At 44.6% G+C, this 17,528-nt stretch overlaps 1 protein-coding gene across 1 annotated transcript in view; it reads left to right on the top strand.

The window, feature by feature from the left end:
* Positions 1 to 342: 342 nt before the first annotated feature.
* Positions 343 to 17,528, top strand: part of DNAJC6 (DnaJ heat shock protein family (Hsp40) member C6) — a 102,911-nt gene continuing 85,725 nt past the window's right edge. Inside the window, exon 1 of the mRNA XM_025212541.1 lies at positions 343 to 357. The gene's annotated coding sequence lies outside the window, so the exon portion shown is untranslated. The remainder of the gene's footprint in view (positions 358 to 17,528) is intronic.

The following is a 17,528-nucleotide window of genomic DNA, read 5'->3' as shown; positions in this document are numbered from 1 at the left end:
CTGAATTTGGTCCAAGGGATTTTGATTTAAAAAAAACAAACGAACTTGGTGCAGAATTGATTTAAGGGAAAATCCTTTGACTCCAGATCCTACTCCATGCCACATTTTAGGAAGTGTGTTATGTCTGCTTACATCCTCATCCTTCTCCGATTCTGTATAATCTCAACTATAACCCAGTACCATACACACTTACGTACAATTATTGCACATCGGTACCCCTGCTTGATGGACGTAGCCTCCGTGACCTATGACTGGCCGTGAATGACAAATCAAAAGTCAGCGTTTCACAAATCAGCGTGGGCTTCCGGCTGATCTGCAGCAAGAGGAAGAAGAGAATGAAGCAATCTGAAAATAAAGGTAAGGGAAAAACTAAATGGAACTGTGTATAATGGAAAAAGAATAAGATGGTGCATAATTAAATACATGGTGCTCAGTAACCATTTAAAAAAAATGCATCCTGCATTCTGTATCTGTGATGCAAAAACCGCAGCTTAAAAAAAAACCTGTTGTTATATAATATGCTGGAGGAAAGAGATTGCAGTGAACCCTGTTTTTTATTTCAGTGCATCAAATATTGCTGTTTGATGGTAAGTTAAGATGTTGAATTTCATAAGTGGCAAGCTGTGCATTTAGCATCTGTATAACCGAAAAGCTATCCCCCTTTCCACATACCTAGAATATTGAGGCTAGCTCAATTGAAGCTTTGCTTACATATCAAAATGTTTGTGTTGTTAATGAATGTTGTCTCATCATCTGAGCAGATTACCTTTAGTAAAGAAAAATAAGAGGATGTTTTCAAGTGTCAAGAATAATGATATGCTGTGATAGCTGAGTGGATGTCTGCTTGCTATCGAAATATAAATGAGGTATATGTTTAGGAATTTAAATATTATTATCAAATACAGATTCTCAGTCTTTTCAGAACATATGTTGTCAAACTGACCTTCAGAACTGTCTATGCTGATATTCTGAGATCAATATAGCACTGTATTCCTTATGGGAAAATGATGTTTCAGTTCAGAATAGAAAGAATCTAAAATGTATATTAAAATACATTTGCCTTGTTGTTAAGACAGCCGCAAACAAGGCTGTTCAGAGAGGTGAAAGCAGAGACAACAGCAGTGGTGGTAATGTCAATTGTTTTTCTGATGCTAAACTCCCATATCTAAGGGACATCTCGTACACAGTATTATGTTTAGATTAATGAGACTTTTAAAGAGGAATTATTACTACTTCTTGATTTTTGACCCATATTACTACACAGGCCTGTAGGAATGGAAAATAATAAACCTTTATTCACATTCCAAATTCGCATGAGGGCCTCCATCTTTTAAAATCCCCTCAGCTGAGGGATTTCTCTTAGTCACAGTGTTGTTCAAGGGAAAAATAGCCCCCTGTGACTCCGTATCAAGTAATTTAGATGGCACAGACAGTATTAAGACAACATAGGCTGCACTATATTTAGCCAGCTGTGACACAGCTTGCTTGTTTGTAGTCCCAGAAATGTTAGCAGCTGATATATGCAGCATTTTGGAGAGACTGTATGCCTTAAGGAGGAACCATATTTTGTCCTTGAATGCTGGTTTTTACTGAATGCTGTTGGTAGGGTAAGCTCCAGCATTTAATTGCTGACTGAACTAATCTGTTTCGCATACAGCTTTACCCTGCTGCAGATTAATCCTTGATGTAGCCAGATAGTGTAGGCCTCAAACCTATGCTGTTGCCTGGTATGTTTTTATTTCCTAGACTCTTTTGGCTAGAAACTTGTGTATTTTATAGGATTTTAGCAAATCCTAATGTATGTTTTGAGGGACAATCTAGCACACTGGTAAATGTTTGTCAAAGGCAGTCAGTGTATTTTGATGGTGGAGAGAGAGAATTGCACTGAGATATACTATTCAGAGCATTTTTGGATGGACTTTAAACAATCTGGTCCTGCAGTCTAGGGATGTTTAAATAAACGATGATGCTTTCGGTATAATATTTGAAACAAGAGCAGGACTTTGTTATGTAGGTTGCTGCATTTCTGTTTATCAATGTCAGAGCATGTGTACTGTACAGAAGAATATACTATGGACATGACCAATGAACAGATGATTCCTGAAGAGACACTGATCGTATGCTACAGTGCTCTGGAAGCATTATGAAATGTACTGAACTAATCCTGAGGAATAGGGTGGCATAATTTCCATTCATTTTTAAAATGATGCGTAGATACTCTTTAATCTCTCTATCAGTGCATAAGTAGCTCAAATAAAAATACTGTAAATAGTACTGTAGGAATGCTCATTATTATTATTAATGAACTCTTAATATTACAAAAGCATATAAAGACACCATCAGATGCTGGGACTCCGTTGTGCCCAGGCAGTGTAGATACTGGTAACCAGAGACGGTTGCTTCTCTGAAGAGTTTGCAGTTTAAGCAGATAAGAATTATAAAGGGTAGAAAAAAGACTGGATGAAAAAGCCCACCATACAGTTGGGAATGGAGGCACAGAGAGATGAATTGAGTTGCATGGGCAAGTTGTGGCAAAACTTGGAACTGTAGCCATAAGTGGGCCCAGAATTTTGTAAAGAGAGTGCAGAAGCACTGACTAGAGCCAGAGACGTGCCTGCATGCTTCGTTCTCAGCCTTCCCCCAACCAGGGCAGGAATATCATGCCATGGGATCAGCAGCTGGGGGCTTTTGATTAAGTGCTCAAATCAGATAAGAATCCTTTCCCCTTCCTGCTTTCAGCACCTTCCCCTCTGTGCTCGGCAGCACCTCCCCTTCCCTGGCCTTCACTTTGGCTATCCCCACTCCAGAGCCTCTCTTGCCCCACTCCAGCTCTAGAACGCCCCCTGCTCCTGGGTCACCTGGGGGCAGTGAATGGGAGGGGGAAAGACATGCTGCTGAGCACAGAGGGGAATGGGATGGGAATTCTTACTTGCCTCAGGGACCTAACGGCTAAGTGCAGACAGTCAAAAAGCCCAAGGCTGAATCAATTCAATCTTTGCAGGTTAGTCTAAGCTGTGTAGATAAAACCGAAAAGCAAGTGAAAAGACATTCACTTTTGATTCCAGAAATGCAGCCACATGCCTGCAGTAGCCCAGGCCAGTAGCCAGGGGGAAGGTGCTAGAGTACGCCTCCCTGCTCAGCTGCAGCAGACAGCTTGGGCCAAGACTAGATCACCCATCCAGCAAGGGCAGGGGCGTGTGTGTGTGCGTGTGTGAGAGGTGCAAAGCATCCTTGGATGCTGGGGGACTGAGTTAACTTGACTCTGAAGGGGTTTTGGGACAGAAGTTCAATAAACTGATTTAACCAAAATCAGTTAAATCTGATACTACATCCATCCAGGTTTATCTTAAATCAGTTTCAGTTATTTTGAAAGCAGTTTATGTGCACTGAACATCTGTTGTCTTACAGATTTGAACCAGTTTCCGATCACTTACACCGGTTTATGTGTAATTTCTGTCCCTAGCCAAAAAGTCCTGGCTGCCACTCCTGCATCATGGTCTGAAAAGGGGATGCGACTGTGCCACTGCAACTCCTTTGGATACACTCAAGAGTGGATCCATATCTGAAACTGCCTTTATTTGACAGAAAATTGGATTTTCAGTTAAACAAGATTCTGTTTTCTGGGGAAAATTAAGATTCTCTTTTCTGTCAAAAGACAGACAAGTACTGTCTGTCTGAAATACAAAATTGGTTGAAATTTTTATTTTCTTGAATTTTTGCCATGAAATTATTTTTAATAGTAAAAACAAATACATTTTCCATTTGGTAAAAAACAGACAAACAAACAAACAACTTGATAAAAAGGACCGTGGTATGGCCATATTTTTCTGACTTCAGATCAGTGCCTTAAAGTACAAGATTGTTTTCCTTTCTAATAATCAGGGATCTGGGTTTTCCATTTCCCATAGAAAAACAGAGAAATCATGGATTTCCCTATTTTATCAGAGAGAAAATGGATTTTCCCTTTTAGCAGACAAACCCATAGATTTCCCCCTTTTGCACAGAGCTCTGCAGGCTGGCAGACTTCCAGACTGCAAAAGCTGATTGCAAAAGGGGCAGGAAACCCCCAGCCCTGCCCAGAGTGGGAGGGAAGTAAGGCGAAGGGTGGGGTCTGAGGCTCTCAGTCAGCCACCGCTCAGCTCAGGCTTACTGAAGCCTGGGGCTTGCAGGGGCATGGGGGCCCGCTCTGGCAGGGCTGTGGGGTTGCGGATTGTAGCTGGGGACACCAGCAGGGCTGGGGGGGACTGGGAGCTGGCACTGCCCCTGCCCCAACCTGAGCCTGCAGCAGCAGTGGGGGAGCCGCTGCTGCAGCAGCCTCTGCCTTCTGTTGGGGGAAGGAAGCTGTGGACCTGGCCCCATAGCCCTGGCAGCTGTGGGCCCCCTCCGGCAGGGCTGGGGGTGGGGGACAAGGCTCACGAGCAGGGTGGGGCAGCTGTTGTGGGGAGAGTGAGGGGCATGAGCAGGGATGGGAGGGGGCTTTGGGGGGGGAGTGAGGGGCATGAGCAGTGTTGGGGTCTTTGGAGAAGGAAGTGAGGGGCATCAGCAGGTCTGGGGGGGGCTGTGGGCAGGGAAGTGAGGGGAACCAGCAGGGCTGGGGGCGGTGCTTTGGGGGGGGAGTGGGGGACACCAGCAGGGCATGGGTGGGGGGCTGTGGGGGACCTTTAATTTTAATAACAGATTTTGGAGTTTTTATCAGAGAATTTGCAATTTTTTTAATCAGGGCAAACCAGGATCCCTGCTAATAATCCATTAATTCTGTCCACAGTTATCAGTCCTCAAGTCATGGTGACCCTGACAGTTTCTGCCATTACAAACTCATTTGCTATTCTACAGGGGTTGCAGCATCATCTCATCTGAGTTCCTGCTGGTGTTTGTGGCAGTCAGTGTTGAGTTCTCGAGGGCATACTCAGGCCACCAAACAGAGCATCATCTCGGTTCTGTGGGCAGCTCCACAGGCTTCAAACTGAAACTGTATTTTCCAAGTGACTTAACTCCTGGGGCTAGGAGAGTTTCACCTCGAGTCCTGGCTTCCTGGTTCATAGTTGCATGTGGCTTGAGTCTGATTTGGAGATCTGGTAACAGCCAGGGGAATGAAGGTGTATTAAAGTGGGAAAGAGCTGTTTTGCAGCCTGACCTTGTTCTGCCCTTGACTAAAACAAGATCTCATGATCTTGTGTTAAAGCTGGTAACTGATAATGTTGCAAGTTTAGAGCAACAACATTTTTCAAGCACGTGTAAATCAGGTAATGTGGAAGATGCAGTCCTTCGTGGGCACCAATCCAGCAAGCCTATTGCTCAGCTTAAATGCCATTGGATTTCTCAGGGTAAGAGAGTTAGGTATCCATATGAGTATTTGGGTATGTATTTGTAGGACTGGGACCTTAAATTGCAAGCTATATTGTTCACGATCATTTAAAACCTGTGTCCACTATAGCTAAGTGAATCATAGCTATCCTTTGGGTAGGTCTGAGTGATCATAAATGTAAATACTTTTCATCCTAACTGAGACCAAAAAATGAGACATGCATTTTTATATGGAGTGTGAGATTTTCTGAGAGTCAAGCTTTTTAGCCATCCCTAATTGTTACATGGTTAGGGAAAGGCATAGACAAACTCTGCAGCTCAGTGAAAATGTAACCGTATCATTCAATTGGGTATATGTGACTGCATCTCTGTGAGAGGTGGAAGGCTGCAAGTCCCTTCTGCTGAAGAGTCTGCTGTTGAAGTCTTTTTATTAAGACCCTTTCATACATCTAGGAATACTTTCCAGGACAAGTGACAAGGTGCACTCTTATAATCCACAAAAAGGTCAATTAAGCACCAGCAACAAGCTCAGCCTACAACAAAACAGAGGAAGTTGCGGGGCTTGGTTCACTTTATACTGAAGTCCCCTTACTCCAGCATGGCAGTATAAAGGGCTCTTAGAGAGTGCACTCTAACACCCTTTATGCTACCAGAATGATGTAAAGGAGCCTTAGTGGAAATGAGTCAGGCCCATGGTTCTTTCATGACAGAATATGTGATCTAAATCATGATATTCATCTTGTGGGAACACACACTGTTCCCATTTCAGTGAACTCAAAGGTTTATTCATTTGAATCATGTATGTGTTATTGTTCCATAACTACAATATGCCTGCATATTGACCAGTAGTGTAACTGGGTTTGGGCGAGTGGGGCATCACTCATGGGAACCAATTTAGTAGGGGGCACCAAAATAATGATCCCTCCAGGGATTTTATGTCCTGGCAGCAGTAGCAGCAGTCCCACACTGCTGTTGTAGCAGTAACAGCTGGAAGAGGAGCAGAGTATGTGGTTGCCCAAGAAGCCCGACCCCTCTCAGGAAAAGGACTGTCACCTGAAATGCATAAAACTTTCCACAGGTCCATCATCTTACACACCCCCAGCAAAAATAAAAGTTGGCACCTATGGAGCTAGATGCACATACATTGTACTGCTGCTGTAGTAGGAACCACTTGTTGTAGCAGTAGCAGCCGGGGACTTTTTTGAGTCCTCTCTGGCACTCAGCAGCATCTCCCCTCTTCCCCTCTCCTTCCCTGAGCTCTCTAGCAGGGTTTGCCTAAGGAGCAAAAACTGATAGTTATGCCTCTGACATTGACAGCAGTAACCTGCATGTAGGAAAGAAGTGTCCAATTAAACAACGCACTTGGAGATACTGAAGAGAACAGTAGAAGTTTAGAACCAGAATTCTTTCCATGAGGGTAGAGGTACATGGTGAGGTGCATGTGGTGAGTGCTGAGGTGACAAACTCTTTGAGGTTGGAACCAGCTTTTTAATCTGTTTTGTCCAGTGCCTAGCCCAGTGGGGTTCTGGTCCTCAACTGAGGCTCCTTTGTGCTTTTCAATACAAGTAATAATCCTAAAAGGCAGTAGTAAAAGCTTCATGGAGAAAAAAAAGAAAATTGTAATGTCCCTACAGATCATAGGAAAGCAGGGCTGGAAGAAACTGTGTGAGATTATTGAGTCCAGGGCCCTACTCAGGGCAGGAATATTCCTGACTAAACCGTCCCATCCAAGTGTCTCTCTAACCTGCTACTGAAAATTTCCAGGGATGGAGATTCCACAGCTTCTCTAAGTATTCTGTTCCAATGCCTGACCACTATTAACATTTAAGGCCCCATTTCTGTATGCTTAACCCCTGGAGGACTTGCCTGCCTGTCTACCTGACAAGTCAAGGGGGCTTATGTGAGCACAAAGAAGCACCCTCATGTATCACAGCATTGTTGGCACTGGATTTATGACCCAGCTACCTTGTTCCAGGCAGAACCAAACCCTCAGCCTGACCACAACCTGTCCATTTGAAAATAGGCAACATTTTATTGGTATAGCAGATAAGAATAATTCAGGCGAGGCAAACAAAATAACCTACCCCAGTTCTATATTTACCAGTCTAGAGCTGTCACACAGGGAAGGTAGATGAGCTTCACCCTGAGGTTCTTTCCTGAATGCCAGATGTCAACAGCCTGGTGGTCGAGGGCCAAGGCCCACCCCGCCACAGTAGGTGGGTGAGATGGGCTGGTGATGTGCCTTCTGTCCATGGTGGCTGCATGTTTCCCTCTGTTGCTCTGAAAATCCTTTCTTTTTTATCTTTTGTCCCCTCTGATGACTCATCGTTCCCGGGTATTGTTGATTGGTTTCCCTGTCATCATGCTGTCCATCTTCTGTCCTGTCAGAATATTTCTTTGTTCCAACAGGCCCATCACATGCACACATCTTAATATGGTTATTTAGTGGTCCTCCTAATTTGGTCTGTTCACCAAAACTGGAAATCCCAGGGACTCTGCAGTTGGGCACTGCCACCCAATGCTACCTTATCTCATGTTATGGAATGGTGTGGTACATGTCTTCGGTTTCACAGCCTGTGTATGCCAGCTTGTCTGTTGGCCTCAGACACTGTATCTGTTGGTTCCAGACACAGTGGGCCTTGAAGGCAACTTTGTCACAAACAGGCTTTTTGAAACCAATTAACCCTTGCCATTCCCTTGGATCATTGTTATAATATAATATCTACTTTACTTACAAGTCAATTCCCAAAAGCGCAAACCTCTAAATATAATATTATAGGCATCAAGCATCAGAGCCTGAAGACCGTGAAAACAGAATATGGTAAAAAAGGGACTGCAAAGTTCTGCTTTGCTACATTCCCTGCTAAGGCAGTTTTATTTGCATTTCACTCTTCCACGGTGGCTCTGGTGCACTGTATGGTTTGTAAATTTGGCAGGTAAATTTCCAAAGTCAAAGGAAACAAACAACCCAATTTTAATGGAACTTTTAAGGTAATCATATCTACTTCTGACCCGTATATTTTTCCAAAATCTTCTTCACACAACCTAAGCATTGGAGGCTAGACCAACATGATGATGCCTCTTTAAATGTGACCTGCCTCTTGTAGGAAACTACAGTGGCTTTAACCATTGATTTTTTTGATGCTGGGAGTATGATGAGCCAGAAGGACAATAAACAACCTTTTCGTATCTGTTTCATTCCTATATGAGAGAAAAGAAGGAGATCTAGAAGAAACAGGAGGAAAAATAAGAGAAGGAAAGTGCATGCTAATTGGAGTATTAGAGGCTAGATTGGAGGCAAAGCAATTTTTTGGCTGCCTATACAAATGCTCACAGGTAAGGGTGGGGGAACGTTTTAATTAGAGTGGGTCCTAAAGAGCCTCTTTAATTAAAATGCCTCCCCATCATGTGTATCAAGGCCCTACAAGTTTAAAAATGGCTGCAGGACTCTTTAAACCTCATTTGATAAGGCTTAGATAAAGTGCCTCTGTGGCCATTAAAAAATGTTCAGGTTCTTATACAGGTGATGGTGTGGCCATGCTGGAGTGTTCTAATTAGAATGCAAATCAGCATGTGTTTATACAACCTGAAGGAAAACATTGTCTAGCAGATGGGTGTAAGACAAGGCACGCAATTAGTGGACATAGTCTCCATTGCCATCTCCCTCTTGTCCTATCTCTAGTCGCTACTACTTGTTCTGTTTTGTTTTTAAAGTGTCCTAGTGAGTTTGTTGTCTTTCGTTCTGTTGCTAGCTTTGGAGGTTAGAGGGATGTAGACTCTTGGGCCATTCCCGTTAGACTTTTTGAACCAGGTTTAATCATCTCTGGTTTACTGGATAATTAGCAGGTGTCATCAAAAGCATTGGAAAGAGTTATGCAAAATAAATGAAGTGAATGAGACAAGGAAGGTGATGAAACAGAAGGATTGAGGAAGACTTTTTTTTTTTTTTTTTTTTTTTTCATACACTCATGGATATTATTCCATTGTTATCACAGCCTGAGAGTTACGAGATGGGGCAATAAAATGGGCCATAGGTTTTCTTTTCCCAGTACCCTGTTGAGTGACTGGAACTCTTTGCTCTTGTTTCCCTTTTAACCTCATGCTTGTTTAGATTGCACTCTGGCACAATGAGTTCCTGATCTCAGTTGGGATCTCAAGGGGATATGATGACACAAATAAAAATAGGCAAAATATATGCAATTGTTGCTTTCTAGTGAAAGGAGGATGGGGGACTTGATGAAACAAGAATCTGCAATATGGCAAATGCTATATTCCATTTCTCCTCTAAGTTTTCATAAAAAGTATTCAGGAAATTAAGTGTTCATTTCTCCTCAATATGATCATAGCTAACTGAGAACAAATGGCCTCATTTGTTTGTATAGGTATTGAGCATTAAAGCCAGTGATCTCTGTACCTCTGAAAACCAGGCCAGTAGGGTTTTGGCCACACAATATGATTATGTCAAATTATATTTGAATTGGATTTGAATGAATTAGTTGACCAAACATTTCATGTACATGCTAAAGGAGATCTCTTGTGTCCTTAGCTTTCAAGCTTTTCAGAAAAAGCAATGGCTTTTTTTTTTTAAAGTTAATAGAAAATACTTAAAATAGATTGTATTTATATTTTAAATATTTATCTGCTAAATCTACCAAAAATTGTTTCAGTTTATTTTTGGGTCACACACTGAACACTAAAGCAGTAGGAAGTGAAACTGTCCATTAGGCATTTTTATACGTGTTTCTGATACGGCGTCGGGCGCTTTTAATTAGCGAGCTATGCTTATTAAACGCACTTGCATGCTATGTGTATCAGCAACACAGCACATGCCCACACTGAGAAAATGGCAGTGGGGTTTTACTTCATGTTTTACTTCAAAGCATACCACTGCCATTTTCTCAGTGCAGAGATGTGCTGTACTGCTGATACACCTGACACATGAGGCTGCCAGAGCGCATCAATTTACATGCTCCAGCAGACTTAACTGAGTCTGCTCCATTGTGCTGGATTTCCAGCGCATCAGAGCAGGCTCCCTGCATGTGCATAAGTGCCCTTCATGACTCATTTGCTAATATTTCTAGAAAAAACAATCTGACTCCTTTGTCCATATTGTTTCTCCTCACCACTTTTCATTGCAAATGATTCCGTGTTAAAAAGTGCACCCCAAAAGCTATATTTTGGGATAGCTTGTTTGTTTCTTACATTTTTGATGCAACTGTTTTAGATGCACTCGAAAAACCTGCTAACACAATATGCAGCTATTTTTTACCTACCCACAGATTGGATACTTAAACCTGATCACTCACTCCTGCAGAATACTGAGATGAAGAACTAAGTTAAAAAAAAAAGTTAACTTGGGATTTTCCAAAGCAGGGAATGTTGGCCTAGCTTCACTCCAATTTAAATCATTGGCAGAACTTGCCTCTCTTTAGGTGAATACGAAAAGCTTCTGGAAGTCTCACTGTAATGAAACTTAGCTGTTGGTTAGGGGTGCACTGTAACATACGTCTTAGAGATGTGCAAAGAGACCAAAGAAAGTTAAGGCCCAGATACTTAAAGCGATTTAGGCACTTGCCTCCCACTGAATGGGAGGCTGGGAGTCAGCGGTGGTGGCAGCGGCAGTCCCTCGGAGTTGAGGATGACATCCTTCAGGCTTGATGAGTCCTCAGGTGACTGAGGAGCCCAATTCTGGATACACACATTCTTTGGCAATGGGGGCATGTTGTTGCATTTTTGGGGGCACCTTTTATAGCTCCCTCCCCACTGGGGTGACCAGAGGGTATCCTATAAAGGACTTCTCAGTTGTGGAAGGACAACCCTGTCCCGACACCCATTACGCATCTGCCGCCTGTGTGCAGATGCTTGGCTGGAGGCCTCCAGGTATCACAGCCCTGACCCTGTTGTGGCGATGGAGGATTGACAAGGCTTTTGGACCTGATGGAAGTCTGCGTGTGGCATGTTTAGCGTGGGGACTCCGGTGCAAAGTCGGGCCCACAAGGTCTTGGCAGTTGGCGGCCAGTTTCAGTGGCATGGTGAGCCATGACGACTGGGGTCACTTCTCCATTGGAGCCTTCTTCTGCTTTCACAGCCATTGGGGCTGCAGCCTTGCTCTGCTGTTGTGGACTTCTTGGATCATTTTTGTCTAGAACCTCCCCCTTGACCTCGCTGCCATGGGTGGCTCTACCAGGAGTGTGAGCTGCAGACGGCATCGCTCTCGGGGTCATTGGAACACGCAAGCCTCTCCACCACAAAAAGGTGATGATCCTTGGAGAGGGGAGGCTGGGACTAAATGATACCTGAATACCTTTGAGAATCTGGGTCTAAATAACTTGACCAAGAAGTCCTAGTTGGTAAAGCAAAACCCAGATATTCTGTCACAATGTCTTTATAATTAGACCAGGAAACCACACAGCATTTCAAATAATATTTTAACAAGATTAAAATACAATTTAAAAGTCTCAGCTGAACAAACCAGTTTATGTTACCTAATACCGAAAAAAGGGGGTGGGAAAGAAGCTAATAATTCTGATGCCAAAACCAGTCATGCTAAATGTCTCTGGAAACAAAAATTTTGAGAATCTTTTCTAGTAGGAAGTAGGGCAGGAGATTAATGCCAAGGGGGGAAAATAACACATTTGAACCCTCAACAGCAGGAGCAGGCAAAGTCCAGCCCACGGGTCAGATCCAGCCAGCAGTGGCCTCCATTTCCTAGCAGCCTCTGCCTGCGTGGCTGGGGATGGTTTCCATGGAGACCCCAACAGCAGCCATGCTGTGATAGTGTGGGGCCAGGGTTTCCATGGAGACTGGCCCCAGCAGCGCTAGCAGGCAGCAGTGGTGCCAGCCTCTTCCTGGTGTGGGGCCTGAGGGAGGGCTGTGCTGTGGGCAGGAGCAGGGCAGGCTCAGCTGCTGCTGTCTATGTGGGGCAGCAGTGGTGGCGGTGTCACTGGGAGAAGTGGCTATGGAGAGCTATGGGGAATTTCAGGGTGGCTATAGCTCCCCCAAGCTTCCCCCCACCAGGCCTGCAGTAGGGCTTGGAGCTGCTCCAGAGCCCAGCAGGGATTTTGTGGTGGTGACAGCATGATCCAGAGCCAGGGCAGAGCCGTGATCTGCAGTCTGCGTGTCCGGGCAGGGGTGTGCAGGCAGTGGATCATGGCTCTAGACCACGCTGTCATCGGTGCAGGGAGATGGGGCAAAGCCGCGATCTGCTGCCTGCATGCCCCTGCCTGGAGCGTAAAGGCTGCAGATTGTGGATCTGTCTTGGCTCTGGATTATGCTGTCATTTCCACAAGATCCCAGTTGGGTTCCAGAGCAGCTCTGCACCCTGCCGCATGCCCTGCCAGCACTGCTGGGGCCGGTCTCCACAGAAACTCGGCCTTGCGCTATCACAGCGTGGCTGCTGCCGGAGTCTCCATGGGAACCAGCCTCAGTCACACTGCTGGGAAATGGAGTCTGTCTGCCAGCCGGATCTGCCATTTTGCCCACCTCTGCTCCATGGTGGAGTGATGAATGTGTCCTGACTGAACGTGAGACCAGAAGGTACTGTTTAAGTGAAGGCTCAAAGAGAAGGCCTCTGTTGATAAGGGAAAGGAACAGCATTTCAGATCAGAAGTAATATTTTCAAGTTTCAGAATTTACCTATGAAATTAGGTCTTTTCATGAGTCATCTTTGCATAGAAGTAAAGGTTTCCACAGTTATTTGATAAATAGTTTAGGGAAACATTGCCAGCTGGAGATAACTTGTGAACTCCTTGCCAAAGTTCTTGCTGAGTATTCATGCTGTGAAGCTGGTCACTTAAGTCATGTGCTATTGATTCTACTCTCTATCTGGATCACTGACTTATACACTGCTTTCAAGACAGTTGCATACAAGTTCTGGAGCAAGTCTTTGCTAAGGTTTCTTTTTTTAAATATTAGGGGTGCACTGATAGAGATTTTGGGGGGCTGATATCAATAGCTTATATTTAAGGAGGTATATCAGCTGATACCAATCTGATTTCTGATACAGCTGCCTCCAGCTGGTAAGTCTGGTGTGGTGGAAGGGGAGGGAAGGGATGTTGGGGGGCTGATCAATGCCCCCTGCAGTGAGGAAGAGGGCAGGGGCAGGCCCTCCCATGGTGGGATGTGGGGGGCCCAGAGCTGTGGCTTGTGCGGGGGGGAGCCTCTCCTGCTGCTGTTTGCACCCTGGAATGGAATGGGGGGGTGGGGCATGTTCCCAAATCTGCACAGAGTGGGGGGCAGGCTGCAACTGGGCCTGCATGGGGCATTTTTGGGTAGGGGCTGGGCTCACAGCAGGCACTGGGAGAATGCTGCATCCACCCCAAATTTTGCTGCTGCTCTGCTCCTAGCACCGCCACTACCATCCATTCAGCACAGCCGCAGCTCAACTCCCTGCCTCCACCAATGCACCAGGAAAAGCCGGGAGGTGGCTGGTGGCAGTGGCACTGGGAGTGGAGCGGCGGTGAACTTTGGGGTGGATGCAGCATCCTCCCAGCACCACCGGCGCCTGCTCCAAGCTCAGCCCCAGCTGAGAAGAGCCCAGCGCAGCCCTGGCTGTAGCCCTCCATGTACCCCCCACCCTGGCTGGGCAGTGCCTGCCCCTGCCCCCTCCCTCACCGTGGGGGGTGTTGATCTGCTCCCCCATGCCCCTTCCCTCCCCCATCCCCTTCCACCACCCAGGTTACTAGCTGGAGGCATCTCTCCACACTGCTGGCTCTGCTCCTCGCTGCCTGAGGGGTGTGCTGTGGCTGTGCACAGTATGGGCAATTATCAGCTAAATTATTGGTCCCATCAGGCCGATATCCAGTACAGCCAGTTTTCTTTATATTAGTACTGATCCAATATTGGACTGATGTCTCGGTGCACCTCTACTAAATATTCTTATTAAAATCTTGCTTATACAAATGTGAAAAGCTAATAAAGACATAAATACCCATATCCAAGAGAATCCATGTCTTTTGACTGAACAAAGTTTTTTTGTGAATATTTTTGCAGCTCTAAATGAGAGCAGGTTTTTGATATTCTTGTTTTAGGGACAATAGGGGTGTGTCCTGACAAGCACACTACATGTGGTTTGCAGTGTCACAAACCACATGTAGAACATGTGCACCTGTTTACTGTGCTGCAGATTTGCAGCACGGCACCAGAATTTGACACCGCGAGATCCCAGTGTTTTAAAAAAAAAAAAACCCAAACAAACAAAAAAACCGCTACAAAAAACAGTGTGGCAGCAGCGTGTGCCACCAGTAACAGATACTGGGCAGCCAGAGCCATGCTTTAGCTGACGACCAGGCTCCAAGTGGCTGGATTGTTGCTGCTGCTGCCCCAAAAGGCCCGCAGGACCCCAGATAAGGCTGCTGGGGACAGCATAGATGCTGGCCTCAGCCTCCCCTACCCTACCTGGGACAATGTGTCCTAAACCAAGCCCACATGCAGGGGCATGTGCAGTGGCAAAAAGCAGTGGCACAAATTTGTGCCATGGTAATTGCATGCCCGTGCATGTGGGGATGAACCCTAGATGTTCAAGTCTTCATCTGATATGGGAAAATAAATGTTTAATAGCTGAACCAAATGCCTTAATGGTCCAAGTCAAATTGCAACATTTTTTCAAGCTTGCATTTGCTTTCCACCAGAGATGCGTAAAACTGGTATAATTAATTCAAGTGTTTTTTTTCATTTTAGGGGGAGGTAAACAAGGATTCAGTTTGCCTGATTTTCCAGAAACAAACTCTCAACATTTAAATTTAATATTAGTGGCCAATCTATGACATCCCGGAAATGATGAAATTCTCAGCACATGAGTATATAGCCATATTTTCAAAATGAGGAAAGTGAGACACGAGGGGTAGTGTGTCATGTACATACAATATACCAGAATGAGGAAGAGAATCCAGATGGCCTGATTCCTTGCTCTGGATCTGAACCATCAGACCATGCTTTCTCATATTTATGTATGGATAGCTTACACTTTTGGAGTATATTGGATGTGAATTGCAATAGGATGGTATCCATATTTTGCTGTCTGTATGTTCAGTGGAGCATAAGTTAGTGTTATAATAATTTGGCAAGATAGAGAAACTTATCCAAAAGTCCTACTTACCTCAGTGAAAGCAGAACCTGAACCCATGGTAAGTATGGACTGGACTAAAGAATTCTGGGTAGGGCTCCTGGTAGAGAGAAATTCTTCTGAAACTCTTTGTATATGGAGACAGTTCAATCTAAACTAGAGGCCATATTCTATCTGGAATCTACTTCTGAAGGAAAGTTATAAAGGCCAAGGTGTAGAAGTCCTTCTATTTCTACATTAGCTTTGGACAATGAATGCAGTGAGGTAAGTGTCTGGAATAACAGATAAGTATATAGAAGCTTGCCCCCACTACTTTGAGAATTGAATGAGGTTGACCTGTAAATATTTTGCTATTTAAATTTTTGGTAAGGGTGGAAGAGAAGAAAAGGAGGTACTGTACTTTTGTAACCTCTTGATGAACTGGGCTTGGTTTGTCGGTGTTGTTTCTGGACTGATGCAGCTCTCATTAAATAAACTGCCACCCTTTCCTCAAATTGAATTGTCCTGAGACTTAATGGATTACAGCTGTTGCTTTCAATTTCCTTCTCTATATACTGAAAGCTGCCATGCCAGATACTCTACCTGCCATTTTGGGTTTGTTTTTTTTTAACCTTTTTCTTAGTGCTAGATAAAATTGTTTCTCTCTGGTTCATTCAGTACAAAATCCTCAAAAGTTACATGAACTGGGTGAATGAAAGGAAGAGAGACAAAGTGTAAGAAAGAGGGAAGTTTTTGTCTTAAGAATTTCATTTGAATGATGCGAGCTGTATAGATGTGTTTATGTTACGAAGAAAAGATCAATCAGAAAAATCCAGGGGTTTATGAACTGTTGCCATTATGCCTAGGCACTGGAATACACAGGATATCTCTATATGTTATTTTCCTAACTTCCCATCATTACATTGCCACTGGTGCAACTCTGCTAATGGTAGTTTTCACATAGACAAAGAGGCTAGCTACATTCAGACAGCGTAGATCTGTTCTGAGCTGAGATATATAGCCAGTATTAATATGCTGGAAACTACTAAGCCTTGACAATGCTAGCACATCCACTGGCAGAGCTGCACCATTTCATGGTACAATGGGAATATTCTAATATAATAAAGGGCTTTGTCTGTCTGTCTGTCTGTCTGTCTGTCTGTCTGTCTGTCTGTCTGTCTGTCTGTCTGTCTGTCTGTAACACTTTTGGGCAACTGCACATGCGCCGCCGAGAGGGCCGGCAGCGATTGGCTGCGTGGGTTCTGCCTCCCCAGGCAGAGAGGTGGAGGTGGCTAGAGGGGGGAGGGAGCTGTCGCCCCCACTGCTGCTTCAGGCAGGGAGGTGGCGGCGGAGGCTGCCGGGGGGGAGGGAGTTGCTGCTGCCTCAGGCAGGGAGGTGGAGGTGGGTGAGGGGGAGGAAGAGAGCTGCCAAGCCAGAGGCTGGAGGGGGAGGAGGTGGCGGGACTGTTTACATGGCCAGCCCCGAAGGGTGAGTGGGGGGGGAGGGGAGGGGGATTTAAACACTTCCCGAAACACACTGTCATTTATGACGGGCAACTGGCTAGTATTTGAATATAAAGATAGACTTTACTTGTTAGAGTGGAGTGGATTGATGATAGGAAAGGAGAAGGCAAGGATATTCTCTATATCAGTAATTCAGAATGAATTTGATGTTGATGGTGCAGCTCTGACCTGGAACAAACTTCAGCATACTCTCTTTAATTTAGCTGCTCACTTTTACAACACGGTAAAGGTCATTTGGCAGAAGGAACATTTTACTTGAGTCAGTTACTTGTGGAAACAGTTCATAGAAAACAATGGGGTTGCTCTTGCATACTTCTACAGGAAATGTCTTCTAAAAACTTGATAAGCCCTTTTTATAGTCTGCTATGTTTTGACAGAAGCTACTGCACAGTAACTGCTGATATTCATCTCCTCACTTACAGATGAGTGCTAGAGGAATACTGTCTCTCGGGTAACTAGAGCAGAACGGTAAAGGGTAGACTGGAACTGACTCGCAGTCATTCTTCACAGATTACTTCTGAAATGCCACTTCTTTAAAGAACTCAGCATAGTTTCAGGATAGACAAACACCTGAGGAATGATGTGAGAAACAAAATAAGGGTGACAGGAAAGGAACAAAGGGGAAGGAAAGCATAAAATAATAAACCAGAATCCTGAAA

This window comes from Alligator sinensis, unplaced genomic scaffold, assembly GCF_000455745.1.
Source record: "Alligator sinensis unplaced genomic scaffold, ASM45574v1 scaffold982_1, whole genome shotgun sequence".
NCBI classification, from domain to species: domain Eukaryota; kingdom Metazoa; phylum Chordata; order Crocodylia; family Alligatoridae; genus Alligator; species Alligator sinensis.
The sequence above is the reverse complement of the archived record's forward strand: the minus strand, read 5'-3'. Positions and strand labels throughout refer to the sequence as shown.